The sequence below is a fragment of the Athene noctua genome, chromosome 2, assembly GCF_965140245.1.
Source record: "Athene noctua chromosome 2, bAthNoc1.hap1.1, whole genome shotgun sequence".
Taxonomy (NCBI): Eukaryota; Metazoa; Chordata; class Aves; order Strigiformes; family Strigidae; genus Athene; species Athene noctua.
Window position 1 is genome coordinate 30,950,355 of NC_134038.1, and position 20,550 is coordinate 30,970,904.

The window sequence follows — 20,550 nt, forward strand, 5'->3', positions numbered from 1 at the left end:
TTGCAACTCTTGATCCAAAGCAAAGCAAACAGAAAAATGGTGTTTTGACAGCTGAACGTCTGAAAACTGTATAACTTGAACCCTTCTGTTATTTAACCCTTCTCAAGATCTAATAAAATAACATGCTCCATTGTATCTCCAATAATCCATCTAAAAATTGGGCTATTGAATGATGGCACATTTATACTTTACATTTAAGTGAGCCTAATTAATGACAAAATTTCTAGGACTTATTAATACACTGTCTTTGTCAATGCAGTTTGTGCTAAGAAGGGCATACCTTAGTCTATGTAAAATGAGTGATCATAATCAATACACTATTCAAAGCACAAGACAGATTTTTCTGCAGTAGTGTGTAGCATAAAATGGCTAAAAAATATGCAAGCTTGTGCCCACCACCCTTCATCAGAAACAACTGACTTTCTGACTATTCTTTATGAATAATGCATTCTTCTAAATCCTCTCAAAATGCAAAGGAGAGGCTCTAGAGCTAAATAGCTTTCACTAAAAAGATCGTTTCCAAGTTCATCGTTTCTGTGCTCAGGTTTCATGTGCATCACATTTTCCCCCACCCTCCACATACAGCACACATATGTTATACCTCAACATTTTTAAAGCTCCATTAGTCACTCTGCAATAAGACTGAAATTATCTTCCCAGTATAGAACTAATCATCTTATTTTCCACAACTTATCACTAAAAGGAAGCAAATCCCATTACATTTGCTATGAACAAGTTATGAGCATGGAATCAGGTAATCAATTCTCCATTGATTTAATGAAGACATGCTGCCAATTTATACCAGCTGCAAATAAATATTGGTCATTATGTCTAAAAATGTCCAGGCTACAGTATTTTTAAAATTTTAGCTTGACTTCAAGAAAACATTAGCTTTGGTAGCCTTTTTGTCTTTTACTATTTGCTTATGGGATTATTTGCATTTAATTTTACAGGATTAGTGGAAAGATTTCAGATATGTTAGTAGCTTTGTAAAGGGATGCATACAATTGACAGAAGGATGCTTCCATGTGAAACTGATATCCTAAAGAGAGGAAAGGAGAAGGGTAGAGGGGAATCATAGTGAGCATCCAGGCATTAATTGTTTCTGTTGAGCATACACATCCTTCTGTTAGATACTATGCTCTTCCCTCTGTCCAGTACCTTTGCAGCATTCTCCTATATATCAGGAGCGAAGACTCCTCAATGTGTCCCATAAAATGTAACTATACTATCATGGGTGATCAAAGGTTGAAGCCCACCAGTGAAATTAACTGGATTAGTTTGTTTAGCTCAAAGAAGGTTAACTGTGGTGTATGCATGCAGAAGAAATGAGCCATAATAAATAAACAATTTACAGGAATAGGGATATTATTTTAATATTCTCAGCTTTCTGTAAAGAATATATGATATCCCTTATTTGCACTCCAATGATTTTTTTTTTTATTTCTGTGCTCCTAAACAAATATGAAGGTAAAGTAACTAATACCTGTGTTTATTTTGAAAGTGCAATCAATATAACCTTCAGCCCTCATAATCATAAGAAAGAAATTAATAGGGAAGTCCCCACTAGATGAATTAATTAATGTATGCTCAGTAAAAGAAACAGGTGTTGCTGATCAGCCTCCTGTTCTCCAGTAAATGCCCTCCATTCTATTTCAATGGACAAGGAAATTCACTTTCTTTGTGCTGTAACTTCCTACTGGAAAAACTGTGCCTACAGCCCAAAACACTGATCCTTTGCAAGGGGTTTAGGGAGTACTTGTTTAGAGAGGAGATTTTACAGAGGGCTGATCTGAAAAAAGAAGTTTGAACTGCAGATTTGAGGTCACACTAACCCAGCCTTGAATTTGACCTAATAAACCATATCCAGAGTCTCCTGAAAGTCACATAAACACTCCAAGATCTTAGAGACATTGAAGCTGCAGTGGGCAGAGGGACTGCACAAGTGTCTACACTGTAAATGTGTCCTCAAAACAAAAAAAAAAAAAAAAAAAAAGTCTGGGAAAATGTGTTTGGGAAAAATGTTGCCTAAAAGGAGCCTAGAAACTGAGAGACAAAGTTCTCTCCCATTGCCTGTCTTCAACTGTGTACAAGAAAACTTCTCATCATTCATTTTTCTAAATAAACATGACTTTGTAAAAATAATCAATTTCATTAAGAATATTATCTAAGACCAGAAAGAACCTACATAATCCCAAATAGTCAAATAATTTTTTGGGGGTTACATGTTTTTGAAAATTATTGGTTTGGATTATAATCCTTTCCTATACACTATACACACAATACCACCACAGTCCAAAATACTCCAATTTATAAGAAAATTTTATAGTAAAATGGGGAAAATTCCTTGTGTTGGGATTTGATAAAGGACAAGTGTTTTATATCAATAAAAAATCAGATGATGGCAACATTCCTCCAGGTCTCTACAAAAAAAAAAAAAAAAAAAAAAAAAAAAAGACATAATTCGGGCTTAATTTATTTTGCAACAAGGTTTCATTTTAAACTGCACCCTAAATGTTATAAAATTTTGCCTATGGTTGACATATAAAAAGTGGCAATTGTAAATGTCCTATAGCAGACATTTGAATCCAGAATCTCAAAAAAAAATTTATTATCTAGTTAAGTCTGACTTTAGTAATTGGATGAGAATCTGACTAAAGAAAACATCAATATTGCTTTACAAGAAATCACAGTTTATCTTATCTGGTGCTACAGCAGTTTTCAATATAGTGATGTAGAATAAGGTATTATGAAGAGAATTTTCCCCCAAGACACATTTGAATTTCAACTGCACAGTAGTTTTTGTCCACAAAAATATCTATATATTATTCCTAGACAAACTGGTGAGTTGTAGGATTTGATCATATTTAATTATGTGATCATAAAGTGTAAACTTTAAAGTTTAAACTTAAAATATGAAACTTTAAAAGATGTGCATGTTTGCTGGTCGGCAGGAGAGCAGTCCTTACCTGCACAACCAAGGGGAATCTTGTCCAAAGCCAAAAGTCACATCACTCCCTGCCCTATCGCAGGCTTTTCGTGCTTTGCATCAGCTTGATGGAGACTAAACATGCAAATGAAACTACGTGTTTAAACCAGACTATTAGCTCATGCAATATTGTTCCATTAATTCATATCAACTAACATTTGGTTTCACAGAAAGAAAATTATTTCTTTTAGTTTTGCTTCTCAAAACAAGTATCTTCCTTTTTAATGATTCATTTGTGGTCTAATACATTGTTCTTGGAAAAAAACCCAAACTGACTCTGCTGAAAATAAACAGAAATTTACATCTTATCTTACACCATACATCATACAAGATAAGATCATCTAAGATATAGGATATCTTTTATATATATATCTTTATATGGTATATGAGGGAACAACTTCAGCAGCTTCTCATAGATTCTCTTGAACTGTTGGAATGTAACTACTTCCACATAAGTCACCTCATTTAAAAATTAAAATTAGCTGCACATCTTTTTAAAATTTTGCCTACAAAATGGCTGTAGGATTATTCTGAAAATTTCATTGTGATAATTTCATTATTTTTTAACTGGGCTTTGATGTCTCTTTCTGCTTCACCTGCTCTGAAATATTGTTAATATTCTGTTAATAAAGACACTTTTTTTTTTTTTTTTCCTTTTTAGGTGAACTTTGTTAAAAAGCATTGAGAAAGATAGTAACATTAAAAAAAAAATTCTAAGAGAAAGAACTATCTGAGGACTGACAAAAATGATACAAGGACAATGGTACTGTATCTTGAGTATAACAGAAGGCTTATGTACAAAATATATAACATGAAAGAAAAATTGCTAATCTTGAGGGAGGTAATTCTCCTTCTCTACTCTGCTGTTCTGAGACCCCATCTGCAGTACTGTTTCCAGCTCTGGGGACCCCAACATAAGAAGGACATGGACCTGTTGGAGCAAGTCCAGAGGAGGCCACAGAGATGATCAGGGGCTGGAGCACCTCCATTATGAGGACAGGCTGAGAGAGTTGGGGTTGTTCAGCTTGGAGAAGAGAAGGCTCCAGGGAGATCTTATAGCGGCCTTCCAGTACATAAAGGGGGCTACAGGAAAGATGGGGGGGACTCTTCATCAGGGAGTGTAGGGATAGGATGAGGGGTTACCGTTTAAGCTGAAAGAAGGAAGATTTAGATTAGGTATGAAGAAGAAATTCTTAACTGTGAGGGTGGTGAGGCACTGGAACAGGTTGTTCCAGTGAGAGCAGCTGTGGCTGCCCCCTCCCTGGCAGTGTTCCAGGCCGGGTTGGACGGGGCTTTGAGCAGCCTGGGCTAGTGGAAGGTGTCCCTGCCCATGGCAGGGGGGTGGAACTAGATGGTCTTTAAGGTCCCTTCCAACTCAAACCATTCTGTGATTCTGTGATTCTATGATATTTTTGAATGGATAAGGATATTTTCTCTGAGTAGATTTGCAATATACTGCTGTGAGAGGTTGTGACTGAATGAGCTCAGAAGAGGTAATGCATGCAAATACTTCAGATGATTTCACATTGAAAATAATTTAAATATTTACACTGTGTATATTATTTTTGAAAAAAAAAAATTGTTATTATTGAATACATGCCCTACTGCAGAATACTGAGCACACATGGTGGGTTGCAAGCTGCATATAAATCATATGGTTTTGAGGTTGAAACTCACCCTGTGATTTTTTAATAAGCTGCTAGTCTTGTTTCATGCCTGGGTTCCTATGCACTTTGACAACACAAATCAATAAAGATTTCTTATGTTATCATTACTTAAATGATAAGCATTTGTAAAGCACAAAGGTTTTAAAATTCTCAGATGAAATTCGACTAATAAAGTAAATCCTTAAAGAAATGTTACTGCTCTAAATGTAAATAGGCGAACACATATCAGAAGTTCAAGTTCACAAAAAACAGAGGACCTCCTCCCAGAGTTTCTGCTGGGATACAGAGATGACCAAGCTTGGGTGGTCTGCTCTGTTCATTAAAGCATGCTTCTACTTCACAATCTTGCTGTTTTACTTCTTCATATAATGGTGCAAATAGAAAATATGGGAAACACAGATTTATAGCTTCAGTAAAAAGCTACAAGGAGGCAATGCTCCAAAACAATTTTCATAAGTAATTGTCTTTTTATGCTGATTGCTACATATTTCATAATGAAACTTCACATATATGTGTCTAGACATGTAATCTCCCTCAATATATTAAATATAGACTGTACACATACACATTCAAAAACCACTATCTTGAAAACTGTTAAGTAGGTTGGCAAAGTCAAGGAATACAAAGTTGGGAAATGACAGAATTTAGGAAATTACGAACTCCTATTATTTGAAATTACTTCAGGAGTTTGATCTGAGTTGCAATACTAATCTAGATGTATTCCTACATCATCTTGCAAATATATTGGAAATGAATATTTAGTTTTTAATTTTTTTAAAAAAATGTGTTTCTGCTTTAAGCATACTATCTACAGTGTATTTTGAGGTGTTGTTTTTCTACATAATATGAAGTTGCTGTTAATTGATATAATCATTAATAGATACTATATTTACTCTGTTTGGTAAGATAATGTGATCTGTCCTGATATGTATCTCATTGTACAAGGTATCAACTTACTAATATTGATGAACTGTAAAATAGACTATAAACTATAGGCCAGTATAGTTTATTCTTGCTTTATTATTCTGGTATTTTATGCATTCTACTAGAAAGTAGCCTCTTGCAAGAATATAACTTTTTTCTTATTCTTTAGTACCATCAGAAACAGAACAATGAGCTAGCTGAACCTTGAGTTTGACCCACTACATCAGCTTTGTTTCACTTTCAGTATACCAGAAAAATATATATATCAACTAATTTACTAGGAAAAAACAACATTGCATCTTTTATATTAAATCAGATCTTTATTATGCCATTATCAGAATCCCTGATTCAACAGGTACCAGACTGTCTGTTCTATTGAGTTAATGCCCTGTCCTACATTTATATCAGAAAAGCAGCCTATTGTATTGAAAACAGAAGCCTGATCTTGCTCCCAATTAAATCAATAAAAAAGTCATTATAGACTTAATAACGAGACAGGGAGTATCCTTGGATATAGTTACATAGGTACACCTTCTACATAACACGGTAAACTGTACTATTCAGAATACATGAGACTGGGAAAGATAGACTTTTATGAGGAAATATCATGCACAATTTCTCATCTTAAAATTTAAAAAAAAAAAATCAAAATAAGAAATTATGTTCTCAGATATAAACCTATTGTGGTGGAATCCACATGGGTTCATGCCCAAACTGTTGCAAACTTGCAAGTCAGAGCAGTACCTGACTCCCAGTTTCTAGGTGGGCTCAGTCTTGCTACAAGTTACACATAGAAAGCCACACATTTTCTGTTCAAAGTGCACGTGACATACCTTCTCCTTGGCATATTTACTTAAAATATCTTTCATATATGAAGTTATCTTATTGATGATGATGGCAGCTCTCATTCAGCCATGTTTCCACCGTAATTCTGTTTTCTAGGCCAAATAGGGATTGCCATCACATACAGTAATCTACATTCTACACACAGTAAACCTTTACCATAAAGATGCTGAGGTAAGTCAGGCCTTTAATTCTGTATTTAGTAGACCTGGCCAAAATTCTCTTGACTTTCAAAAGTACTTATGCTTGTTGCTCTGTGTGAGCACCAGTTAACAGGCAAATCTTGCTTTGAATTTCACAGATGAAGTCTAATACCAAACGATTAATGTAATTTATTTCAAAACTTACGTGTTACATGTAGCATCCAATATCATGAGATACATTTTATATCATATGTATTTAAGTATCATATGTCACAAAGTATTTAATTTGAAAGGGGGAGTTTATAAACATATGTAAAGAGCACTACCCTTTCAGGAAAGGATCAAAGCTTTCCAAATTTTCATTAGGAAGTTCCTAGTTTCAAAGGTGCCAACTCTATTACTCCACTTCTATAAAGATACTTTATTGATGCACTGCAAGACTGTAAAAAATAATAGCAAACAGCTGGTCATAAAAGAAATTGATGATTATGGATTATACTGTAGTTACATTTTGAAGTGAAATAGCAATTGCTACATGAAATTATTTTTTTTGCACTCTGAAGAAGATAAAAGTTGCAAAGCAAACTACAATGTAAAAATATATATTTGTGGCAGAGATGATAGGATGGTAGGACTGAGAAAAGGCAAAGGATTTGAGACAGTCCAAGGAAGTCTGATTTTAAAAATATGTGCTTCAGATCCATTTTCACAGCTCCTTCTTTATCTTACTTGTGTGGGCAGTCTTACTGACCTCACCAGCACCAGTGGCTTCAAAATACCTACTTACAGGAGGAAAAAAGTCGGATTTCTCCCCTTTGCAAATGACTCTAAATTCTGAAACATGAAATGCCTTGCATTATATTTCAATGGCAGTTGAGGATGTGTTTCAACTTCTGTCGTATTTTCAGTTAAAGTTACCTAAAGTTAAGGTAGGCTTCCCTTAATTGACCTTAAATAAGACTTAAGGATGGAAAACATGTCTAAATCTCAAAGACATATGCAGATTGTCTGCGCCAGTGTTACCTGCCTTAAAAAAAATAAGCTCCACCTCAGATCATAAGCTCCTGAAGGTCCAGGGAAGTCTTCAGTGAAACCTCCCCTTTAACAAACTGCAGGGGAGTGATGTGCCAAAAGTAATTACCTGGTTCAAGCAGCCACAGATCTCAGTATGGGGAATCTGGGTATCTCACTGAGTTGTCCCAAAGGGCTCCTTCAAGGTGCCCACTTTTCATAGAGACTGCTCAGAGACCCGAAGTACCAAGTTTAGGGGCCCTGAGTACTCTGCTGAAACCAGAAACCTACTATTCAAGTGTGTGACTTAAGTTGGGCACAAATAAACAAAATCTAAACAAACTATAAGAACAAAACCTCAGGCAGACCGATACCAACTAACATTTAAAGTTTCTAGTCAGGTAATAACGCAACAGTCAATTGCATCAGTTTAGCGTGCATCTTTTGAGAAAATGTACAATTAAGCTGTCCTACATGTTAACAAAATTTAACATATCCTTAAATATAAAATCCCTGAGAGAAGTAATTGTTTTCTTGCAGTTTTATGTACTGTATTTTTATTTAATAGCATGTTCCCATTTGACCTATTGCATTTAGATTTGCACAATACCTAATAATTTTGTCTATAGTACTTTTTTAAAAAGCCTTTTTAGGATATAAAATTTATTTCAGCCTTTTGGACCTGATTGTTCTGCTCTGGACCTGTTTCACCAGCATCTGTATATCTGAATACCTGTTCCATCCAGAATTTATTGAAATCTAACACCTTTCTTCACTCAATTACTATTGACTATAGTATATAATAAGCATTTGAAAATTCTTAGTATTTGCCATTTAAAAATTAAGTTTGCAAATTTGCAACCGGACTTTGTTTTGTACTGACTTAGTGGCTTTGTTGTATAAGTTAGATTGGTATAGGGGAGCCATAGGACTAATTTAAGCTCTATATTTAAGAAATACCTTCTTAGAAAGACCAGTTACTGGACCTACCCTTTCTATTAACACTCTGAAAACAACCTTGTCAGGGAGATAGGATTCCTGGTGGGAATGGCTGTGAGGTGGCAGGTATATATAAGGAATAAAAAGAGGTTTGGCTAAAGAGTCCTTTTAATACAAGCACTTTTCTACCTTCACAGTGGCTGGCCATCCAGCTGGAAAGAAAAGCCAGTTGCCAGGACCAAGCCTCACTGAGTAGTGGAGTTCCTATTTCTTCTCTGTCTGATAGTCACACTGCACATTAAAAAAAAAATCAGATTGCATTTTTTACCCAGGTGGCAGTATTTGGTCTACAAAGCTGAATAATCCACTGCAAATTTCAAACTAACTGAAAGAATTAGGAATAGTTTTTTTAATTTATAGTCTTACGAAAATGATGAGTAAGAAGGACCCCTGGAAGTAAAGAGTTGAAGGAAGGGAAGGTAAAAAATAAACAAATAAAGACCAGTAGAAAGTCTGGGTTTGGATCTAGATGAATAAAACTGAAACAAATTCATGTGCATGCTGAAGTAAAGGGCTCATCTTGGGTATAAAATGAATGAGAAACCTAACCCTTTTTTTTGTCTTACTCATAAAGTATGAAACCATTTTATACTTTCATAGTTAAAGAAGGAAATCTGCTTCACTAGGAGGAAAATAACACTACTTCAAGGACAAGTTACATGAATAGCATCACATTATAATTTGTGAGAAGAGGGCTACATTTTGTTGTTTGCAAGTTTTTAATTGTTCTGGTTTCATTCCTTAATTAAAAATGGAAATGAGTAGTGAAATATCTGTAGTGCTGATGAAAGTTAAGGTGGTGGAGAGGGAGAGCAGCCTGAGCCTGAGGTGAAGGTGAGGAGGAGAGGGGACTGGAAACATCCCCATTGTCTGGAGCCTTAACTGGGGAATGTTTTCTCCATTTCTATTGCTGTCCCTCCTCCTTCTCTTTCTACTCCTCTCCCCTCTTCCATCCCTCTCCTACTGCTTCCTTTTCTTTCATCCTTCTGAGCTGTGCCGACGCCAGGGGAGAGGTCCAGAGCAGGAGGGAAGGTCCAGCAAGTCTGAAATAAAAAAAAAATTACAAATAAAAGATAAAAAGGATCCAGAAATTCAAAGGAACACACCCCACATTTTAAAATATACTTTCTTCTGTCACTGCAAACCAGTGTGACATGGGTCTCTATGGCAGGGCTGATTTTGATCTTAAAAGGTCTGAAAGTGAAAAGTAGCCAGTCTTATTCTGATTTTAAACAATATTCACAACATTCACTAATATTGGTGACCAAGTATTGGGAATTTCTGAACCCATTTTAAAAATTCTGAGATGAAGTGTCACATTATATAGGATGTTAACAAACAAAAAAAATAAAGTGGCATTCCTGAAATAGCTTATTTCTTTAAACTAAACTGTAATTATTCTTTTTGTAATCTCTCCTTTCACAAGCATGTTCCTGAACATGTATTCTCATTCAGGATCCCTGGACCACCTACCCACCCTGAGCAGCTGGCAGAGTTAGACCCAGCTATATCAAACAGCAGTTCAGCTTATATGCCCTACTCTCATTGAGAAATTTAGTTGTGTTCATCTATGTCCTGTCACTGTATGGTTATGAGAAGTTTATGTTCCTGTGGCAACACTGTGCTCCTAACTCTGAGCTGAGACTGAAAACGTGCATGAAAAAGGAAATGTTAGGGTGCATAAATGAAACAGGGAAAAGAGGAGAAACCTTCATGAAGTCAGTAAAGAGTTTTATCCTTGTAAATCTGTTTTATGTGAATACTGCTCAGAAAATGCATTTTTGAGGGACAGTACAAAAACCTAAGGTAGAAATATAGACACACTGCAAGGAACAAAGATGAAGGCCAAGTGGTGGTGAAGTGTATAACATGTGCTATGATTCTATGATCCTATGACACAGCAGCTGCAGCTAACAGTTTATAGTCCCCAGAGCATATTAGTACACTTATCTGAAGCAGTGATTTCAAAGTGCTGAGAACTCCGACTTTTTAAGTCCTCAATTCTCACAAGTCCATAAGATTTCTGAATCTGTACAAACCATTATAATGTGGCTGTTAAGAGTTCACAGCTGCATCTTACTTCATCATAGTAGTAACACTATGGTATTTGTGCAATTAACTCTTACTACACCGAGTTCTGTGCTTATTCCTATTATACCAAACAATTAATTTCTAATTTTGATTCAGCTTTTGTTCAGTTTCATACTGTGCTGTCAGTGAAAAATATGGCCTATGAGCAGCTTGATGACATTTGTACAGGCACTCAGATAATGCCGCTCTGAGAATAAGACAAACCCCATGGTGGAAATACATACACTATGTTCACATATTTCAGTACCTGTACAAAATCTTACAGAAAGCCCAAACACATATTGAAAGAAATAGCAGAATTCAAAGTCTGTGGAAAAAGAGGATAATATCATAGCATACTGGGAAGTGACACAAATTGGCTCACACTTTTGCATCCTGCTACTCACAATGACTTGGGATGGATCTAAAACAAGTCACTGTAGTAAACTTTGTTTAGGAGCTGATTTATACAAACGTTAACACTCAGTGTTATAAAATTCCAATCTTCTCTAGAAAATTACCTGAGAAAAGGAAAAATAAAATCTATCTGGATATTCAAAACCACAGGTTTTACTGGAATCTTTTATAACAAGCATGTACATGAGAATAACAACAGCATGCCATTAATAGCTAAATATTTAACCTACATTGTCTGTATCACCTCAGTTCACAAAAATTGATCAAGTTGTAGGATTTTATATTATACGCAGTCAGAAAACTGGATGAAGCAATGGAAAAGAAGTGTGACATCTTGGCCCCGAGAGAAATCTTTGGGAATTCTATCATAGCCTAGAACTGATTCAAAATGTTTAGAAAAACATTTGTATTTCTGTAAAAAAAAAATTACTGCAGAAGTTGAAAAGAAATTCAAGTAAAAACTTAAAGCCATGAAGAATTTTGTGGACAAAAAATAAGTTTTCATCCAAATATTTCATTAAGAAATTAATATTTCAATATATGGGGTGGAGAGGAATCATAAGATTCATCTCCTCTAACTTCATCCATTAAAAGGTTAGTAAGCTAGTTTAAATGTCCCATCTAGGTTCTCTCTCATCAGTGAAAAGAGAGGCATTTTAGGAAGGTTGTTCATCTCAGCTATCCATAGATGCCTCTCATGGGATATAATCGGTAATTCTCTGAAGGTGTCTATAAATCTCCATTGACTACAAAGCCTTGAGCAACTGTGTTAGACTTCAGTGACTAACTTTTAGATGGCTAAAATGATGACTAGCTTAGCTCTGAAAACCTATTTTTTAAACAGCAAGGTTAAGTGAGATGAATTGAAGCCTTTTGTGTGAATCACTTTATCAAAAATCTACAGAAAAAAAATGTTTTGACAGGAAAATTTGACCAGCATATGTATCACTGATTTTAATAGGACCATGGTTTAATGCTGCACCTTTCTGTTTCTACATCACCCACCGGAGCTGGTACGTGCTGATGAATGGTAACACAGCATGCTTTTCTCATAAAATAATAAACAATAAAATTAGCATCAGAGTCCTGATGACCTATCCCCCGAAAGCAAAAGTGATAAAACATCAAAATTTAAATGTAGCGTCTCTTTTAATTGTGCACAATATACACTAATTGTCTACAACTTACAATTGCACAACTATAGAAGATGCTAACCTCTTCATAGCCAATCTTGCAGTTGTCCCATTTACAAAGCTCCCATTTAACTGGAAGTTGTATATGCAGGAATAAAACATAATTACATCCTTCTTCTTCTGCAGTTTGAAAAACAAAACAAAACAAAAAAAAAGTGGATGTGAATTTATACAGTAGAGAGTACACAGTAGAAAGTACATTAGAAAACTGACCTACTGTGCAACATCTCAAGTGTTGAGTTCTACCCTGTGAAATCAGTGGCAAATACAAGATGAGAAATGAGATAATAGCACTGATATTTTTGTTACTTAGAACACAATATAATTAATTCCATTCATCAGTACCAAAACAGGAAGTTTTGTTTTAATTATACCTTCAGGGTATCTATTTCATAGACACTGCATGACAGTTTGCACAGCACATTTTTAAATGTTATATAACTCCTATCCCAATATTTATTGGGTGAAGGATCTTTTGATAAAATATTGTAACTAGGTAGAATTCCTTTTCTTTTATAAAAAGTAACTGCATTATGGGTAAAGCTTAGAAACATGATGTTGTAATTACTAAAAAGCACAGTGTTTCATTGTAAAATGTCAGTGAGTTACTATAACTCCTTCTACCCACGGAAGAGCTGTTAGCATTTGGTAACCCTTGGGTGCAGGCCCAGCATGCAAAAATGCACAAAACTATCTTGGTTACATTCATGCATTTTAATTTTTGGCATTTTATTAATTCATATTGTTCTAATAAAGAGGATGCCTGGGGTAGTGCAAACATTTTAGTACTTTTGAACCCCAGTATAACACAACCAAACAGAAAGAAGGACCAGCATTGTCAATGTCATGCAAACATAATTCTTTGACACTGAAACTCCATCTCTTAAGTCAACCTAAATATACCACATGCAAGTAATACATGTGCAGTGCCTCTTCCAAATATTAAAGTTACCGCTATTTACCAGTATGTGTCTTGTATCTGTTTGACACAGATGCTGTTCAGCTTCTATGCAAGCCTCTCAGCAAAAACTGAGGCAACATTTTACTGAATGAAATGTGTTAGTGAAATGTTTTTGTGCAGAACAAATTTAGCCTTGCTTCAGTCAGGTGAAGAATTCCATTAATATTTGATTCGTGCCAGATAGCCCCTTTTTGTTGACCCTGCACAACACAAAGTACATGCCTGACCTAAGGGAGGATCTTAACAAAAGCAACAAATGTGACTGAACAGGCTGAAATAAAGGCTATTGGTATGGGGCACCGTTGGAATACTGGGACCTGACTTTCACCAAGTCATTTAATAATTATTAAGGTCAAATAATTATGCTTGGATCCTTTATAGTTTCTTGGTCTTCAAATAATACCAATGGCCTGTACTGACTCTGATAAGCTATGACTGTCTAAGGGACTGTAAGCAGTTGTCAAAGGACCACAGAACTGCCCATGCAGAGACTCAACCATTTTCAGAGCTTCCCATTGACTTGGTTGCTCAGAGACTGCACATCAGTAGAGGCAATAATCACTGACAACAGGAGAAGGCCACCTGGGAAGGGCCACTGGTATAAACCAAAATCACTCAGAGCTTTAGGTATTTTGGCAGAAAGACTCATGAGTGTGCAAAGGAAATATAAAGAGCCTGGTGAGTGTCATTCATATTCCACCATGTTTAAACCTACTGTTGGTCATCACTCATATGAAAGCCACCTCTGCTTCTTCAAACCTCTACCAGCCAAGCCAGAGTAGAAATTATTGTTTGCTGCCATAACCATGAAGGAACTACACCAGAGCAAAAAACTCTGTTCATGAAACTGAAATGAAATTGCAGAAAGGTTGAGCCCTGACATCCTGGCAGACCCGACAGCACGCAAGGAGCCTGGGTTGAATGCTGGGGAGATACACAGAAGAGTATCATGGAGGCAATGTAACTCTGTAGCTTTTGTCAAGTGGCAGTAGGTAATATTGGTGTGTACAAATTTACTACACAGGGAAAGTTAAAATGTTCATTCTTAAACAAAATTTTTGGTTCAGCCCTGAAAGATAATTAATGAATGTAAGATTTCTGTTAGTTCTCTATCACACTAAAAACATCTCTAAAAATATCTGTCTATATGATTCTATCTATTCATCTGCCTATCTTTCTATCACAGAATATTACAATGACAGAAACAAATTAATTGTATTTACACTAAACAACCTGAGATTCACTTAATAAATTGAAGGTCTACTTGATTATTTGTTTTAATTGTTGGCAGATGATTCATTGAGATGGAAAAACACACGTCGCTGTACGAAAATAAATTTTCTTAGAAAATACTTCCAGAACCTCAGTATAAATGCTTTTAAAAGATTAAATACATTATAGAGATTAGAGTGTCATTAGTTTTGAAATAAGAAAGAGTAAAGCCAAGGGAAAAAAAAAAAAAAAAAAAAAAGGTAGAAATTATTCTAATGTGTGTATACGCAAAGCAATAATCTTCAAGCCATTTTACTTCATTAACTGTTCAAAGACCATAAAATCATACTGGTACCTTACTAAGGTGAAAATGTTACATTGTAATCGTCATACCATTTAAAAGTAGCATTTTGGTTTTTTCTGTCAGTCTAGATGGGAGCTTGAGGAAGCTACAAACTGAATGACTGTGTAGACAGTGTCACAGATCACATAATTTTTCATCAGGAAATAGTCATCTTTAGCCTGCTGTTCAGAAATTCTGTAAGTACTTAAAACATAAAGGATTCAGCTCTCGAATTTGACAGAGCACCACATCCTCTAAGAAGACCGAGGGAAGTTAAAAACATTAATCTGGGGGCAGAACCATCAGTTTTTACAATCCTACACTTTAAACACTACTAAGCTTTTTTATCTTTTTATCTTTTGAAACCCAGAAGGCAGGGAATGAAGAAAATAGGGAAAATTACACTGTAAAAGAGAAATAAACTGCTTTTAGAATAATACTTTAGAAGACTAGAGTGCTAAGATATAAGCAACCTGGGAAGGAACTAATAAGGAAAAGCTATTTTAAAAAGCATTGTAGCCAACTTTCACATTTCTTCCTGATAGAAGACAGTCCCAGATACAGCATTGGCTCAAGCCCATTCAGGTTCCCCTGGCTGATATGAATACAAAATACTAAAACATAAGTAGAAGGTTCTTGGGAGTTTAACATCAGAGTGTTGCAGGAGAAATTCCTTAGAGTACTTTGCCATTACAGTCTAGCCAGAGAAATTGAGATTGGTTAGGCAGAGCAAAGGGAAGGTCTGCAGAGTGCAAAGCCTGTTCCACCAGCAGAAGGCACGTCCACAAGCACAGCTCCAGGTAGAAACATTCCAGCTGATGTGAGAGCCACAAACCAGACTGCCATGTTTGCAACTGAAAGCAGAACAGACCAGCTTGGGCAGAAAAGGATTTAAATGCAGCTGCCTTGTTTCTGCTGCAGCATGACTTTGGTCAGAGCCAGTCTCAACACCCCTTCCCAGCACTGGCCACACTGTCGGGAACCTCTCCCAGTAAGCCCAGCAAACGTGAGTGAAAAGGGGCTGTGATTGCTCTCTAGAAGAAATACACTCTGAAGAGGAGAAGACGTGGAGAAGGAACCTTACTGTTTAGGGACAGCACTAGCACCAAAAAAAAAAAAAAAAAAAAAAAAGGAGTGTAAACTGTCTGAGAATAAATTTAGAATTTAGGATGGGAATGAGGTTTCTACCAGCGTGAAGAGTGAGGCTCTGCCTAACCTTCGAAGAGGTGCAGCGGGAGTGATGCCCAAGCTAAATTTAAACCACAGCTTGCTGAATCTGAACAAAATAAGACGACCAGTCTAGCATCACAGCAAAATAGGGTTGATGACTCCACAGGCCCCTCCAGTCCTATTTTCTATGTAGAAAAATGTGAGAAGATATGCTGCTGTTGCCAATTCAGGCCACTACATCAGCTAAAAACCTATATTTATGAGTCAGCGCTCTGGCACTGTACAGTTAGTAACTTCTGTTCACCTGTTCATTCTTATTTTCTAGTAAGTGCTGTTAATAACAGTTAGTTATGGAGAAAGAAAAATTGCTTTCCAAAGCTTTCAGTTTACAAACCTTTACAAAGATATCTTAAATTCCTAAGCTCCGCTGAATATCAGGACAGATGTAAAGAAAAATAGATGACATTTAAGTCTGGACACTCATGTCTTTCAGGAGTTATGGCAGTACAAGTCCATCTCATACTAAATATAAGAAATGTAATTGTATCACCGCTTGTAGAAACAATGCTGCAATTCTTAAGACAAAATTTTTATTAATCTCAAAAGTACAAAAGGGCAATTGCCTTTTACATTAACTATGGCTTTCCAAACATGCTTTCAACAGCATTAGTCATAGCATAACTATTGAAACACCAAGCTGGAACAGATTCCACCAACCCAAATCCTATTGTGCTGACATACTGCAGGAGGGAGAGGGTATCCTCTTTCAAAATTAGCTCCTTTATTCCTATCTTAAAGTCCCTAGGCTGTTTGATATATATGAAATCACACGACATCAGATTGCTGCAAATGAAATGTATGTATATTAATTACCATGCAACTCAGACAACAGGTGTTTTGTAGATGAAATCTGGGTGCTGAAAACAGTGCACTCCTAAAACTTTCTCTCTCAGACTTCAGGATAAGACTACGTGAGCAGGACTAGATCTTCAGTCAGCAACTATCTGTACAAAATTACTCACACAACACACCTGCAATATTAAAAGAAAGGACAAAAGGAACATAATTCTGGAAACTGCTAGCCTAGTTACTTTCTTTCAGTGCTTTAGCAATATCGAAAATATTTTGCTTACTGGCAGTTCCACATAATTCATTGAAAAACTTTAAATTAAAAATAAGGAGAGATGGAAATAAAAAGGGGGATGTAGAATAAAGTTTCAATCACTCTTGTATTTCAATGGCTTGCTTTCAAATGAAACAATATAAAAATAAGCAGGCTGAGTCTTCTTAAAATGTGGAGTATTGACACAACAGATCGTCGCTATTTCAGAGAAGTCATCATAATCTATTATGCAAATATCTAGACAGTGGTTTTTAGACACATGGATTATTGACCCCGATATACTGCCAAAAGTATTCCATCACGTCAAAGCAGAAGTAGTGCATAAATATGTTAAACATTTTTATTACATTTAAGCTGGAAAAAGCCACCGTAAATACTTAATAGTTATGTTTCTACAGAAACAAATGAATGTATTTATTTTTCAACATGACTAATTGCACAAGAGAATGCTGAAGACTTCTTATCCACACTTTCTACTTTGAAGGAAGCTGTTAAGTTACAAGAATGTAAATATAAGTGTTAGAAGCCTCAAACTTCCAAATGCATTTGTAGTCCTACGAATTATTTTTGCTTATACCACAGGGAGAAAAGAAATATATCCCCTGTAACTTACTTTAGTTTCCGCAGCTGAATACACAGCCTATCTTTATAGTCAGTTATAGATCCCTAAAAGCTGTTTATATAAAATACATTAAGCAATCCCATCACAATAAAGTAAACAACAGAGAACACTGCAGATCCAAGCATTCAGAACTTCAACCTTCACATAATATTGCACTATGTCTCTTTTTGGGAGGAGGAGGAGAAAAAAAAAAAAAAAAAAGAAAAGAAACCTGTTAACTGGAAAAATCTTTCCAAATTGTATTTTAGATAACCAATATCGGCAGCCTCTGTTAAGCGTTTAAGTGCTCTCAATGAAAAGTAACAGTTTCTTCTCCAATCCTGAACTCTCAGTGACCGTCACGGAAAGTAACAGTTTCCCATTCCCTGTCAGCCAGTGGCATTAATAATCATCAAAACAAAACGAAACACCTTCAAGCAAATATCTGCTTCTGATTAATCTCCATCCCAATGAATTAAATTCATAAGAGGCAACCTGCTGCCTTGTTTATGCCTTTTTAATATGAGGAGCAGAAGTTGGATATAAGGGTTTTGCTGCCCTTAGGGCTACGGAATATGCCTCATGTGGCAGTGAGCCAGCACTCCAAGGGAGCCTTCTTTGCTGTTTCTCTCACAGCTATTTTCTAATGGATAATTTTTAAACAGACACACACAAACATACGAGTCATCACGATACAGGGCCAGGGTTTTTGGTTTTGTCTAAAGTCCTGTAAGTATTTGTACTCGTAACGAGGATCTCAAGGTTTCATCAGTATCGGTTTGGGGTTTAGGGTTGGTTTTTTTTCAAATGGAAAAGGGGGGGGGGGTGGGGGGGTAGGTGTCTGGATATTTTTTCCCCAGCTGCCTTCCCCTCTATACAGTACAGCACACAAAACACCTCTCTTCAGCTTAACCGACCTATGCTCAATTAGTGCAACATTTTGCACACATCCAAGCAATCACGAGGCAGAGATATTTAGTTCAGTCCTCATGTGTATTGCACAGAAACCTTTAGTTATGGGTGGAAAGAGATTTCTTAAAAAAAAAAAAAAAAAAAAGAAAAGAAAAAAGAAAAGAAAAGAAAAATCTCACAATGTAATTTACACAGCGTGGAAACGCCTACAAGGAGATGAAGTACCTGCACTGGGGAGATGTTCAGTTGTTCACTTCATCTTCCGTTGACAAGGAAACCAAACCGCACTTCATTCTCCAGGAAAACCTTCCACTGCCATCATTTGAAAATGTATTTATTTGTATATATGTATATATCTATCATCATCATCATCATCATGATAATAATAACCATCATAAAATACTGCTGGCAAAAGAATAAAAAAGTCAAGGTGCAAAATATGCAAAAGTAAGGATCATCTCTTTGGCTTTCTGTTTTGCTTTGTTATCTTTAAGGAGGAAAAAAGTATTTAAAAATGATAACTGTAACATGCTGCAAGAAAAGTTTCACATTATAAACAGGCATCAAAAACTGAAAAAGAAGAAAAAAAACCCTGCTGATTGCACTGAGTGTCAAAAAAAGAAAAAAAAAAAAAAAAAAAGGAAACAATAACAAAAATAATAAAATTAACATCTTGCTCTGTGGCTTCCACCAGTATTGCAAGATTACAAACTCTGTGTAAACACTGCTGTGAAATGCATTTGCAATTCCCATCTCTTTACAAAAAAGAACCCCTTAAAAAACACCCAAAAATAAAAATAAAACAACACCAGAGAAAATCCTCTGCAAAAAGAGTTAGAAACATGCCTTTTCTCTTATCTTTAAAAAATAAGCATCATATTTCACATCGCTTTTCCGTGCCACAACAAAACCAGTTGCATATATAGATATATAGCTACTAAATGTATATCAGTTGTTGCTGGACTGGCAAGTCTGTATTATTAATATTATCATTTTTCATTCCCAGTGACTCCCGGCCCCAGCAGCACCTTTTGCTCACAGTTTAGTAACCATCGCATGCTAGGAAAAAAACTTGTCATCAGCAAAAGATCAAATCCATTTAAACAATAATCAAAGAGGAAGAAAAAAAAAAAAAAAAGAAGAAAAAACCAAAAAAAAACCCCCAAAAAAACCAAAAGGAAGAAAAAAAAAAAAAAAAAAGGACAAAAAAAGGAGGACAAGAATGTCAGCGGAAAGGTACTCACCGAGCGGGAGTAAAAGGGAGGAATAAAAATGAGAGTTACTATAAAATACAGTATGGCGGTGGAAGAAGGAATGAGGCGCTTTTTTTTTCTCTCCTCTCTAGTCTCTGCCTCCGGCAACCGCCACGTGATCCGGAGCCGGGCGGACTCGCAGCCGGGAGGGCGCAGCGGCGGCGGCGGCGCCGGACGCGGACCCTGCGCGGACCCAGCCCGCCCCGAGCCCGCCGCCTCCCTCCTGCGCTCCGCACCCGCGGCGCGGCGGCGGCCCGGCCTCGGCAGGTGCCGCTCGCACACGCACTCGCACACTCACTCACTCACTCGCACCCGGGCGCGGGCACGCAGCCGGCTGCGCGGGCGAGGTGCGGAGGCGGGCGCGTCTTGCGCGGCAGCGCAACTTGCTCGCCGGCGCTGCGCGAAGTTGCCGCCCGGCGCCGCCCGCCTGTTGCCCTCGGGCCGCGGCGGCCCCGCCGCCGCCCTCTGCCCAGCCGGCCCCGCCGGTGCGGCGCCGCTCGCCCCCGGGACTGGGGCCGCCGGCGGGCGGAGCGCGGAGCGGGGCCGGGGTCTGCCGGGGGGGCGGGCGGTGTGTGCCGGGCCCCGGGCCCGGTCCAGCGCCGCGCTCCGTGGTGTGTGCGCTCGGGTTAGCCCTCCTGCCGCTCCGGCGGGGGGGTGGCTCTGTGCCGGGGGGTACCCCGTGTGCGCGCACGCCGAGGGGGAGCCCCGCGCCCAGCTCG

General features: G+C 37.2%; 1 protein-coding gene across 6 annotated transcripts in view; it reads right to left on the bottom strand.

Moving 5' to 3' along the window:
- RALYL (RALY RNA binding protein like) overlaps positions 1-20,294 on the bottom strand; it is a 397,087-nt gene extending 376,793 nt beyond the window's left edge. For 3 of the 6 annotated variants that reach the window (XM_074898780.1, XM_074898779.1, XM_074898774.1), the window contains exons 1-2: positions 19,823-20,294; positions 18,804-18,890 (exon numbers count right to left, since the gene is read on the bottom strand). The gene's annotated coding sequence lies outside the window, so the exon portion shown is untranslated. Of the gene's footprint in view, positions 1-16,815; positions 16,868-18,803; positions 18,891-19,822 lie in introns of those variants that run through there. The other 3 variants (XM_074898781.1, XM_074898776.1, XM_074898777.1) reach the window with 3 other exon arrangements.
- Positions 20,295-20,550: the final 256 nt, after the last annotated feature.